General features: G+C 40.4%; 1 long non-coding RNA gene across 15 annotated transcripts in view; it reads right to left on the reverse strand.

Annotated features, from left to right (window-relative positions):
* Positions 1-14,186, reverse strand: part of LOC308190994 — a 57,885-nt gene that overhangs the window by 37,225 nt on the left and 6,474 nt on the right. For 14 of the 15 annotated variants that reach the window (XR_013947607.1, XR_013947609.1, XR_013947610.1 and 11 more), the window contains 2 exons: positions 11,739-11,945; positions 6,301-6,445 (listed from right to left, as the gene is read on the reverse strand). This is a non-coding gene — a long non-coding RNA (uncharacterized lncRNA). Of the gene's footprint in view, positions 1-5,981; positions 6,084-6,300; positions 6,446-11,738; positions 11,946-14,186 lie in introns of all 15 variants that reach the window. The other variant, XR_013947608.1, reaches the window with a different exon arrangement.

The raw sequence follows: 14,186 nt of genomic DNA on the forward strand, positions 1-14,186 counted from the left end.
CTTCCAAAATATTTTACAGGTATGTGCTGACGTTTCTCACTCGTTGTTTTGTATGCTCAGCTCTCTGTCCTGGGAAGTCTGAGTTTATTAGACATCCATTATAATTGACACATTGTTGCAGTAGGGGTGAATAGATGCATTAGACAGATGATCTTAATTGGCTTTCATCCAAAAGAATTAAAATAAAAAGACAGCTGAATTTCATTCACATTTTCAATTAGTAAAACTTCCTTTCATTATTATAATGCCTGCTGAAACAGCAGCCACATCAGGGTGACAAATCCCGTTATCATGCTTTCTGCAATTGTCTTCCAAAAAGGCGTCCATTGAAAGCATTGTCTGAGCGTGTGTATAATGCTGACAATCAAGCCCTGCTCAGAAAGCTGGGGGAGGGTGTCTGACTGTGATCTATATAGAAATGCATTTTTTTTTCCCGTGCTGCTGGTTCTTCGGTGCTGCGTGCTTGTGTTGGGGCAATGTGCTCTGACAGACTATGCGTACTAACAAGATCAATCACTGAGCATTAGCGGAATTCTCATGCTTTCCACCTATTTTTCTTTCCTTTCTTTATTGAGCGTGATCCTCTGCAGGTGTTATTTGTTTGTCAGACTGTTACATAGCAAATGTGGAAATAATTTTTTTTTAGGGAGTAGATAACAGCTGAACTCATATTGCAGACAATGGTTTCACACTGAAGTACTAATCGAAAAGAATGTGAAAATAATTCTTTAGGCATTAGAGGAAGAAATAAATGGCTTCTTGGGGGTGGGAAGCAAACAAAGGGGCATTAGGGTTTTTCTCTTGCCAAATCCTTTTTGAGCAGCTAACCAACCTAATACACTTGTAATGGCATCCCAGACTCGTAGCTTAGCCAACTCACCTAAGTTAACCAGACAAAACAATATTATTTATTTGTTCCATATGTGACAGTGAAGAGAAACATGTGGATAACCAAGAAAATCAGTTCATCTCGGACTTGTGTTTTCCAGTTTCTTTTCACTGAGTTATATGCCAAGAGCCAAATGTATTGCCTGAGGGATGTTTTTCTTTTATTTCTTTAACTATGTACTTATTGAATTGTTCCAACTTAGATAATTTCCTACATCATCTAACTTTTGACAGTCGTGTTCCCATATCATCCCACCTGAAACTACACATATGGATCACAACTGTCACATTAGGGGATAATGTTTCAGTTTTCCACATGCAGAAGCTGGGATCCATTAATTTCAAACATCCTGACAAGATAGAGTTAGCCTTTGCCAGAAATCCAGTTAACTGGCTGAAAACTTGGCACTCTGATGCCACAGTATTTCTGTGGTTTCACTGTGCCCAACAAGTTTCAGTTACAGCATGAGTATGATGGATCTCAGTGATGTTTTATGGACAAGCAGAGAAATGATATGCATCAGTTTAAAGGATTGGTCCTGAATGGTATCCTTCTGTACTGGAAACATATCCCATGTCCATTCTTCAAAAGCCACCAGGGGCAGTTGAGCTGGTCATTATGCTCCTAGGAGTTGTTTTGTCTCCTCAATGCAAAAGTGCTGCTGTGGAAAGCCCAGGCAGAGACCCATCATTGGAGAAAGAAAGGCTGTGAAGCTGCAGAGAGACCCTGCAAGTCAGGAGAACTTCTTTTCAACTACCTGCTTCCTCTTCAGTCCCACAGTTCCCCATGTTAACATATACATTCCCCTGGCTATTATTATTACATACATATTATCACAGCAGTTTATTCCTAGAGCATCTGTGAGACTTTTCAGCACACCTCCCATTCTTCTTTACAACACCTTCTTTGAAGAGATGAGCTCCAGGCAAGACAGGAGGAATCCTAATTATGATCCATGGTGAAAAACCAAAAGAGTTAAAAAAGATCGGAGGAGTGGCACCTTGCAAAGGTGGCAAGAACCAGGCTTGGTTCAACCTCCTGCAGAAAAGCAGCTCTCTTTCTGTGGGTTCCCCTACGATTCTATGCTGTGCCCACCATCCTGCACGTCAAGTCAACACCCGGCCCATGGACTCTCATGTCCATCAGAGACAAGGCACCTTGCAGAAGGCTCCTGCTACCTTGAGGTGTGTGGAGGAGTGTTTCCTCAGGAAGACTCCTTCCACTGACATTTCATATCAGCAAGTTTGCTGTCACCTAATTTATATAGCTCTACTGGGACATGTCATTCATTTTCAAAAAGTATTGTGAGCTCCTCACTTGGAAAATGCTAAGTAAATGCAGCTATTACCTGGAGAAATGAACTCTACACTGTTTTCAAATTAATGCAGTTGGTACTTTTTGTTTCCTCAGATTTTTGTTCTTTGTCTCACGTGCCTTTTAAAAAACCAATGCAACTAGGCCCTACCAGGCTGGGAGAGTTCCTCACTCCCAGCCATACCAGTTTTCTCTTCCACTTTTTCATCTGCCTGGCTGTCTCTGAAGGATTAATTAAGCATTAATTTAGTATCTGTCAGCATTTCCGTTAAGTAAAACCAAGACAATTTTGCTTTTGGTCAGGATTCTGGTAAGAAAGAAAATGTGTTTATTTTTTAATGGTGCACTGGAGCTCCCAACATTGCTGTAAAACATTTTTATAAAGTGTGAAATGTAAAAACAAAAGAATAAACGAAAGCCTAAAACTAAACCCACTAAGGAATAATGATGAAAAGGGAAGAACGCAAACCATTTCTCATCCTTCCTACTAGAGACGCATTTTACAGCTAATGCATTTAATGAGTCAACATTGACTTATATTGCCTGAAAGCTCACTGAATTATTGAGTATCTGTGGTATGGATTATATGGAAAAAATAGTTTGAAATGGCTTTTTCCTCTGTGCAAATTTAATTTTATTTATATTCAGCTACAGTTATTTTCTGAGGTTGTTATTAGACGAGTTCATCTTTCCTGTATATTTTAAAGAGTTGATGTGGTTTAGTAAAAAATAGACTTTTTACATGAGCTTTAGAACCTCTGGGGTTTGAAAAACACCTGAGGAAAGCTTAACTGAAAGAAAGACAAAGGAATAAATCAACAACAACAGCATTTCTCTAAGACATATGTCTGCTAATTTACCCTGAATAAAGTGTCTGTCATATTCTGGACTTTTTTGCAGATGGATAAATATTGACTTGGTTTGATTTTTTTTTATGTCCTCTAAATAAATAATAACAATCTGAATATTTTATTTTTTCCCTTTGGGTGGTGGGAGGGCACACTGCTGTTGAACAAAGATGAGGAGGGAGCTAGGCTCCAGGCACAGGTACAGTGAATCTTTCACTGCGGACCCGTTTATTAGATTTTCAACTTCCAGTCTTAGGTGGTAGATTGGTTTGGCAGAGATTAGATAGACGGTAGAAAGGAAAGCTGTCTTGTTAACCATTTCCCATATGATGATTTAACATTGACTTGGCACTGTTCTTTAGTGCCCTGCAAAAAGACAGTTTTCCAAAAGGGATGGTGTCTGCAGCTCATATGCAGATCTTTCTGATAGCTCTGCTTTGCAGACATTTCTCTGAAAACCTGGCCATGGATGACACACCAGCGGGAGCCATATTAGCAATATCATGCTTGTCAAACACAGCTTTGAGAAATATTATTTATAGGGCTGGCTAGTAAACAAATCCACTGTGTGAAAAATGTTCGGGTTTGAAAATGTGATTTTGGTCCATGTCAGAATGAAAATGAGAGCTGTCAAACTATTTTGTGTGTGTGTGTGTGTGTGTGTGTGTGTGTGTGTGTGTGTGTTTAAGAAATAAAGATCCCAGGGACTGGCCATGAACTGGATTGCTGGGATATGCTGCTGGGATGTGGAAACACCAGAACTCAGTCTTTGTGTCTTCTCAGTCTGCAAAACATTTCTGATTCAGAAAACAAAGCAAAACAAGCAAAGGTCTTGAGAAAGACATTTGTCATCAACACCTTTGCTACAACTTTAGCTACTAGCTATCTATGGTGATTCTGCCTGGGCATCCACATAGCCTGAACAGCTAAACTCTACACCATGCACTGCAGTTCTCCGCTGTTCCTCCCAGGCCGGTTAAACCTTCCAGCTTTGTTCCAGCCTATCTTGTGCTTCATGAGTGAAGTGGAGTTTCTAAACAATGAGATTTGCTACTACAGCCTAACATGTCTGTCACCTTCCTTTGAACCATGCTGTTTTCTAGGGCTCTGTGACTCAATATGCTTGTGACTTGTGGACAAAGCTAAGACTGATTCCTGGGTGCAGCCTTCCAAACGTTATAAGACATATGTTAATGCAGCTCTCATTCTCCAGCAAAAATTGGCTTCTCTGGAACACAGCCTAAATAAATGCCATTTGGAGCAGAAAATCTGGATGTACATGATTACTTGGTCTCCATCTTTCAAACCATGTTCTTGTCCTCTGCAGTCAGTTCCTGAAAAGAAATCCTCATTTGCCTAGCTTTCATACTCCTAAATCAGTGGAGCTGCTGTCATCCATCACGCTAGTCCAGCACACTTCGCGGCATAAAGGCCTTATACTGTAAATACCTTTCTAAAACATCTTTCAAACTGGGGAGTGATTACATACTGTAGAGATATTTCCTATTCTGAGAGTGTGACACAGTGGAGCCCTAATTCTTTTGGTCATTACCACAAAGCAAATAATGGGTCATCAGCAACGAAGATCCAGAGCCACTGCTGGCATGACATCCAATTGATTTGCATAAAAAGTGCTGACAGGGAGGGCACAGCCACAGCAGAAGTGAGATATTAAAAACCCCAAACTTTCATTAGCAGGAATTAATTTGCATGGCCTTGCCAGGCCTACTGCACATGCCTACGAGTTATGTAAATAAGTATCACTGTCCCTCTGCTGTGGCTGGGAAGCCTGGTACAATTTAGAGATGAGACTGTGAGCTGCCTGCAGCTATGTGGGTCCAACATGCTCTGCTCCCCAACCCGTGCTCTGAGCACCACAGCATGCTGCTGCCCTGCAAAGCATGAAATGAGACTTGTACAGTCTCAGTGTATGAAATGGGGTATCCTTGCTCAGGGCACAGTGACCGGCTAGCAGATGCAATAAAACAAATCTCTAGAAACAGAGGGAAGTGCATACCATGTAGGTGGCTTTATTTTACATATCATACTCAATAATTCCTTTTATCTGGAAGATGTTAAAACCTGCCCTTTCAACAAAGTGCTCCTGTCAAAGAGGATGGGACATGGCTCTGTTCCTCAGGGAAGACCTTGTATGTGAGTTTGTGCTGGGAACACCTGGCAGGAGCAAGCAAGGTCTGGGGAATTTTGGAAATACATGGAGCCACCAATACCTCTGCATGAAAACACACTCATAATGAGCCTCATTAACTCCTGCAGCCTTCACAGTCTTGTTTCAAGTCAGGCAATTAAGACCCATTGTCTGATTAGCCAGAGGTCTCTCTGCTAGCAACAGGGGCAAGAGGCAGAGCAAGGTCCAGGAGCTCTCACCTCTTTTGGATGGGGCCTTTGCTCCTGTGGCTGTTTCTCATGCATGTGAAGCCCAGGAGGATTTGGGCTGTTTAGCTCACAAATTGCTGTCAGCACAGCTGACACCATGGGCCTTGGTAGGCAAACTCATCCTTTAACCTTTCACACGGCCACCAACAATTGCACTGCTGGAGGGCACATGTGATAAGGTCCCCCATTTTATTTCCACAAGGCCACTGTGAAGCCAAAGGCTTACACAAAGTCCCAGGCTCACTTGCCTATGCTTTTTGGAGAGATGGTCAGAGTAAAGGCCCACGTGAGGTTACTGTGAGCTGCTGACTGATCAAGTCCTTGTGCAGGCAGACCTCAAGGACTAATGGGAGCTTTGATCCAAAGACCTTATTGTGGAAAAGTGCCTGTACTGTTCCACCCATAGCTATTTAGTGTAGGAATGGAGAGCCTCCATCCAAACGAGTAATACTTGTGGGGCACTGTTCACCTCCATCTCAATTTTAGCTGGTTTCATTTTCTTTATGTTGTAGGGTTTATTAGTAATGTTTTACCTCACTCTGTCCATGGCTGAACTTTAAAGAGAAAGTGGCAATATATACATTGCACAATAAACACACCAAGCCACGTGCTGAATGAGGTCATTCCGAGGTTTGCTAAAATTGCACAGTGAGAACAACTTGATGCATAATTTTACACAATACAAATTCGTATTTGTATAACATTGCTCTTTTAGGAGAAATACAGTTAAAATACTTTCATACGAATAATTCATATTTAAGAATATATCTACTTTTTAAAATAAGGCCAACACTGATTCACACATGGCTAGGGGAGTCCTGTTGAATATGATGTTACCTCCCTGGTACTTACTGTTGAGCTGCCAAATCTGTGCTGCCAGCCTTCCTCCTTTCTGTCAATCAGTGCACGCATCCAGGTGCAAGAACAAAGTTTGCTGCTCTGAGCCAACCCTTCCAAACAGCATCATCTGGAGACAGCATGTGGCAGATCTTCCAAGCTGGAGCGCCAAGGAGAGAGAGGGAGAAATTAGCAATACAAATCCTGTTGGATCACTGAAAGTATCTGGATGGGGACTCATGTTTTTAAGATTATCCTAGATTATATCATAAGGTAGGCAATCATTTCTAAAATGCTTTGTAAACACCACATATTTGACTTTCTGAAGTATTTAATGTTACTTTTTTAGATCTCTTTAACGTTTGCTTCTCCAGTCATCTCAGTGTATTTGTTACTATTCATATTTCTTCGAAAGAAGGCCCATAAATAATTGTAATGCTTTAAAAAATAATAATAATAACTAAAAAAAAAAAAGACATTTATTCTATGTATTCCATGTTGCCCAAAACTCATTGTGTCTGGGACAGATAAAGATCAGTATTTCAAGTGTAACTGACAACAGGAACTCCTTTTTGCATCCACGCAATAAGGGACTCATAACATTAGTAGAGATACAGTAGCTGTTCTTAACAAGAAACATGATCTGGTGGTTGTCGAAACTCTTTGGCCTTGCTGCCCTAAGGTGACTGTAGTAGTGCCCCATCCTGAAGACAGCACACATGCCAGACTGTGAGTCAGAAGTGGATCCAATTGATTCCAACTGGAAGCCAACCATGTCCTGGGCTGCATCAAAAGCAGCGTGGCCATCAGGGCGAGGGAGGTGATTGTCCCCCTCTGCTCTGCCCTTGTGAGACCCTACCTGGAGCCCTGCGTTCAGCTCTGCGGCCCCCAGCACAAGGACATGGACCTGTTGGAGTGACTCCATGAAGATGACCAAGAGGATGGAGAACCTCTCCTATGAATATAGGCTGAGAGAGCTGGGGTTGTTCAGCCTGGAGAAAAGAAGGCTCTGGGGAGACCTTCAGGTACAGGAGTGGTCGTCCAGTACCTAAAGGGAGCCTACAGAAAAGCTGGGAAGGGACTTTTTGTCAGGAAGTGTAGTGATAGGGCAAGGGGGGGTGCTTTTAAACAAAACAAGGGTGGATATAGACTCAATATAAGGAAGAAGTTCTTCACTCTGAGGGTGGTGAGGTACTGGCACAGGTTGCCCAAATAATCTGTGGATGCCCCATCCCTGGAGGTGCTCAAGGCCAGGTTGGATGGGGCTGTGTGCAGCCTGGTCTGGTGGGAGGTTTCCCTGCTGATGGCAGGGGAGTTGGCATTAGATGGGCTTTAAGGTCCCTTCCAACCCAAACCATCCCATGATTCTTCAATTCTTTATGTAAATTGATATACTAAATGTTGGAGTAAAACTGAGTGAGAATAGATTGCATTTCTGCTTTTGCCTTGTTTTTGTCATTATCAGGATTTACACGAGTGTTAAAACCTCTGCATTTCCCCTTGTTTCTTGTCACCAGTTGATAACAATTTATTTCAGCATATTTGGTTGCAGTGTTCTTTTTTTCTAACGAGCATGATGATGTAATTTTATTAGCATAAGCACTCAAACTGTGTCCGATGTCTTAAAGCAATTTATACAAATCATAATCACTTGAATATTTTCTTCTGAAGTTAATGCTTTAAGAGTTTTGATTAATTCTATAATTTCAAGATTTCTACTTTAAATATTCAAACAGTGTGCATTACCAATCTTTGTCATCCATGATGCTTAATACATGTCACACTCATGAAATCTCAATGCTGAAGTGATTCCACACTTTAATGTAATACTCATCATCAGTAATGATAACTGAAATGACCCAAGGCCTTACAGAATTCAGAAATGATTCTTAGTCTAGGATCCTGTGAAAACACCATGAAACTTATCAGTCATCAACTTGTCACACCCAAGAAGTAACTAAATTCACCAGAAAGATACTTCAATGAGGCAGACATTTGCTCTACTGTGCAGTATAGGTGACATACATATCCAAAAAATGTCACATCCTTCTGTCTTACTCTCTGCTTTCACCAGGGCCACTTAGCCAAAAAGTGGTAGGTGCTCTTTGATTTCACTACAGAGCATGCTGAGGACAGACACCGGTATTTAACAGCAATTACCAGATGCCTCCATGCCTCCTGGTTCACCCTGTGCAGCAGCAGATGTCCTTTCAGCCTCTGTTTCCCAAGTTTTGTGAACGTGATGTGAAATGCTGAGGGGTATCACAGCCTGACAGAGATTTTCTTGCTTGTTTTTTTGCAATTATCCCAACAGCTGTCAGCATTCCTCGTACGGTGTCTGAAGTGCGGTGAACATGGTGGAGAGGCCTGTAAGGATATTTCAATAATGCTCTTGCTATGGGACACAGCTTTCTTGGGGAAACAGGAAAGGTATGGAAGAAACCACTCAAACTCATCCTGTGAATTGAATTTCATCTTGTTTCTCAGCTAAGGGGACTCTGTGAATGCCAGGTGGGTACAACCCACACAATATTCTTGGTTGACATGCTGCTAACAATGAGGTTTGTGGCCAACAGGTCATGCAGGGTAGACCAGGACAACTCTGATGTCTCCTTCCACTTTTCTGCTATGCATTTCCCAGGTGCGTCTCGAGGTTTCTGCTTTGCCCAGCAGAGCACAAACTCATTTGGTACATAGATGGCAAAGGGCCAAGGGGCAGAGTTAAAACTGCTTCGACAATCTGTGATCTCAAGAGACACATTTGAAACAACTCAAATACCTCCAAAAGCACCCAAGAACATAGGAAATAAAAACTGTATAGCAGTAGTCATAAAAGAACAGCATATGTGGTTTAACTGAATTTGTCTGGAGTCCAATTAAGCAATAAGACACGATAGGGCGTGTCGTATTACTGGGCCATTAATGCAAGTCTCTGGAGCATTGTGAGGCAGAAGGCCAAAGAGAAGTGCATTAATGGCCCAGTAATACATGCTTTGTCATGCCCCATTTTTGGGTGGTATGGTAATGCTTGTCTTTTGAAAAGAAATAACAAGAAAATATCCTTTCAAAATTTTGAAACCAAAATCAACTTTTTATGTGAGTGCTAAGCGGAAAAGAAGAGCTGCACACTGTACGTCATAAATTCAAGCCAGGAGATGAAGGATAGAAGACCTCATTGGCTGCCTGGGGCCTCTCACTGATCATTTCCTGACCTCTGTTTCAATTCACTTGGCACACATTTTTGGTGGAAAATTAAAGGTATTTTATAGTGCTGAAATATTTTTCCAAAAATAGATGGAAATATGTTAAAGAGCATTTACAAAAATTAGACTTCCTTAAATTGCCACATCTCACAACATGCTAGCAAGTGTTTTCAGCTTGCTGGCCAAGAAAATCAAAGCATTGACTTTCTTTTATGGTATGGGATACTGGAAAGATTGTAGAGGACTATAGGAAATCTCATGTTAGAGCAGTATCTAAATAATCTGGTTAGTGCAACATCAAAACCCAGGCAAATTAATGGACCAGCAAATGAGGGGTTCAATCAATACAGATTTAAATGATGATAATAAATAATTATGTCAATCAATATGGTTTCATGGAAAATACATCTTGCCAAATTCATTTAATCACGTTTTTGATGAAATTACTATATATTTTGATAAAAGTGGCTGCATTGACTTAATATATTTAGACTGAACACACTTCAGCTTAGTACTGAAATAATATTCTGATTAGAAATTAGCATCATACAACATCAATATTTCAAATACTAAATGGATTAAAAACTGACTATATGACAGAATTCAGAAAAACACTGTTAATGGGCATTTCCAACTGAGTTAGAGTGCCTACAGTGGAATCTCAAAGGTGGTGTGTATAATAATGCAGTTCAATATTTTTCTAAATGAGTTGGGGGAAATAATGGAAAATGTTTAGACAAGTAAATAAATACTGCTGAGGAGAATTAGTACATATAAAACAAACTAGAACACTTGATTTAACTGAATTAAACTAAACATCACGTACTTTAATTTAGTCAGAGATACCTAAAACTTACAGGCCTGAATGCCTTTACTCAATCTTCCACATATGCACAGAAACATCTAAGCTAAGTGACAAATCAGAAGACAAAATAGAGGAATATCTAATGCCCCAAGGCAGTCTAATTTATTTCCCTCTTACCTAGAGTCTATGAAAAGCTTGAACTTCCTCCCTGTCTGCCCACTAGAGCTGGTTTCCTCAATTGTGCAAATATTTTCAATGATACTTGCAAACATGAGAGGGTGCTTACAGTTCCTTATACTCTATGTGCACCTTCCTACAGCAAAATGTCTTTTTTTTTTCCTGTATTTTGACTTTATATAAAACAACTTGTATTTTCCCATTTAGTATGGATTGTTCTTGCTGCATATTATTGACCTAATTTCTTTCTTTCCTGTTTCAGCACTGGCCTCCACCTCCCACAGAAGAATCAGTCAAACTGCATCCCAGAGACAGGTATCCCACAACACCAGCACCATATGAGACCTGGATGGTGACTGTCATGCATTTTGGAGCCTGGTGCCTGATAAGCTTCATCAGCTGATGCTGCCTAATGTGGAACATAACGTGTTTTTTCAAAGGCCCTTTTATTCCGGTATTGCTCTTAGTTTAAGAAGAGTTCAGTGGGTTCTAGTTTCTAGAACTGTTGGGGTTTTGTTTGTTTGTTTTGTCTTAGATTGCTGACATCTACCTATGCGGGGATCAATTAAAAAAAAAAAAAAAGCATTCCTGACTGTCCTGTTCAGAGAAACATTCTTATAAGTTCTATCTTTCTCTAATGTTGGTGGTTAAAAGTATTTCATCAACTGTCTTCTGAGCAAGGCTTGGTTACTACAGATTGCCACGTTCTAAGATCCAATTACCCTCTCTCAATTTCACTGCAAGGTTTTACTCTCTACATATAAAATCTGGAGAATATAATATGGCTGAAAAGTAAACACCATTAAGGAGAGAGAAAAAATAAAAATCATCCTGTACAGATTAGAAATGCCAACATAAAAATGCTGAAGTAATATTTGGCATGGAAAATGACAGATAATGTGTACATGGAAATGGAAATGACTTTCACCTGCAAAAGAGAGGGTCAGTGAAAAAAGAAGGAAACTAGAGTGCAACAGAGTGCATTCACAACTGGGGTGAATGCACACAGCAGGTTGGACGTAAACTGAGCATGTGATCTGGCAACATAAAAAAACAGCTAAAGTCTGCCATACTGAAAATTTACCCATCTTTGTCTTCCCTGAAGAACTGGGGGTTCACTGTATTTCTCTTAATTTTGTCCCTCATTTTGCCTTCTCCTTGGCCACTGAAGCAAATCATGACCACCTAATGCTTCAGTTAATGCCTTTTCACCTTTACAGTGGGGTTTATCTGCCCAGTCATTCTTCACCCGTAATAAACATGCTCACCTGCCATCACGTGTGTAGGAAGCACTTCCACACAAGCCAGCTCATCACAGCAGTACCAGCTTCCCACCAGCACTGGTCCAGCTTTCTGTTTCTTGCTTTGGTATTGTGTTGTGGTTTAACCCAGCCAGCAGCTAAACACCACACAGCCGTTCGCTCACCCTCCCCCCTCCCTCTCTGGGATGGGGGAGAGAAACGGGAAAGTGAAGCCTGTGAGTTGAGATAAAGACAGTTTATTAGGACAGATAATAATAATAATAAATAATAATAATAATAATATGTACAAAATAAGTGATGCACAATGCAATTGCTCACCACCCGCTGACCGATGCCCAGCCTATCCCCGAGCAGCCGGCCCCCCACCCCGGCCAGCCACCCCTATATATCGTTTAGCATGACGTCAGATGGTATGGAATACCCCTTTGGCCAGTTTGGGTCAGCTGTCCTGGGTCTGTCCCCTCCCAGCTCCTGCTGCACCCCCAGCCTGCCCGCTGGCAGGACAGAGTGAGAAGCTGAAAAGTCCTTGGCCTGGTGTAAGCACTGCTCTGCAACAATTAAAACATCAGCATGTTATCAGCGCTCTTCTCATCCTAATCCAAAACATAGCACCCTACCAGCTACCAGGAGCAAAATTAACTCTGTCCTAACTGAAACCAGGACATATTGGTAACTGGAAAAATCCAAGAGCTGTGTTCAAAGACCTCAACATTGTTCTGAGAATTTGTCACTGAAATGAGGTTTTGCCTTTTCTCCTCTCTCAAGGAACAAAACAGATGGAAGAACAGAAGAGAAATATCAATTCTTCATCACGTACTTACACTATTAAATAGGTATATATGGATGTGTAGAGACATGCACGCACATAAAAACATAGGCAACCTTTACTATGAGAATAACAGCCTAAACCTGTTAGCATACACCGACAGCCACATGTGCATGTGAACACGCACACATTATTTAACTTTGGTTATGTAGTTGAAATCACTACATGAAAATATTAAATTCAAAACTGTTTCCATGGGAATATCGGGGCTTGCACATCATTGCGAAGAAACATCTGTCCTGATTTGGGATTTCACCAATGTACCTTAGCTTTTCTTGCTTAATGTTGGTTGAGATTTTACAGTCAAAAGCCCTCAGGCAAATTAAACTAGCCATGTACACCCTCAGGGAAATGAGACTTTAGTTACATGCCTGATACCAATTGATGCCAAGTAGAAGAACTTTATGATATTAATGAACCTCTATAATTAAAGAACTGTTAATTGAAGTGAGTCAACCAGTCTATTTGAAATCTCATACTATTTTTTGAACCTGGCTTTCTAATGTAATTGTATTTCAAGTTGTCTGAGAATCACTTAGTAATTGCTTGGTGCGTTTTGCAAAGATCAAGCAGAGTTCTGGCCCTCCTGTTCACTGATTTTCATGATAGAATAGCTGTTCAAATCCCAGGAAGAGATGAGAAATTTCTCTCATGAAACTCAGCTAGGCTTTTCACTTATGTCCATATCCTAAAATCTCCACATGATTATGTATTTTCAGGATACTTGTATAGCATGCATTTTCTTCTATTTTCAGGCCTGAAGGGCTTTCTAAATGCAGATAGTGTTTTAAATATCTCCTTAGGAAATAAGATATCCATCATCACATAACACAATCCCATTAAGGACAAATAAGTTGTACAAATGTGTGAGCTGCTTGCATAAATTGCCATGGTGTATTACCAGTGATATCCCATGCTTACAGCATCAAAGGCCAGTGGTAAGGACTGTTAGTAGCACTGTCATTCCTCACCATGAACTGTGAAGTTTTATGCTGCACCAAGAGCTCCCACTTGCTGGAATCAGGTGATTTTTTTAATGTTAAAAGCTCTGATTCTAACTAAAGGAATATTTCTAGCTTGCACAGTGGCAAAAAGGCTGAAAATAGCTCCCAAGAGCAACTTCAAAGTCATCAAAAGCCTGAAATAAAGTACTGGAAACTACATTCAGATTCAGTTCCTGATGTACAAAGAATGGGACTGGATAGTACAGTTTGCTTGCCTAAAGCCACAGGCTAATAAAAGTTAGACTCCACTGTAGTTTAAAAAATGATACATCAATAGAGTACAAAAGCATCAGACTACAAAACCAATTAAATTCATAGCCCTAAAAGTTTACTTCCTGTAAGTGAAAAATAAATAAATAAATAAATAAATAAATTTAAATGATGTTGCTGTTTTTTTTTTTCCTTTTTTTTTTCCTTTAAGTTTGAGAAATGTTGCCTAGTATTCTCTGCTTTTTAAATACCTTATTGAAATGTGAGACCATATGTGGCTCTATGTTAATACACACATAATAGCTAGGTGACAACCTACTTTACCATGCTGAAGCTAAATACAGACTTTCTTGGGATTTTCTGATGTTTGCCTCACTGAACACACCTGAGATACTGACACCAGTATAGAAAACT

The sequence above is a fragment of the Anser brachyrhynchus genome, assembly GCF_964034855.1.
Source record: "Anser brachyrhynchus genome assembly, chromosome: 2".
NCBI lineage: Eukaryota > Metazoa > Chordata > Aves > Anseriformes > Anatidae > Anser > Anser brachyrhynchus.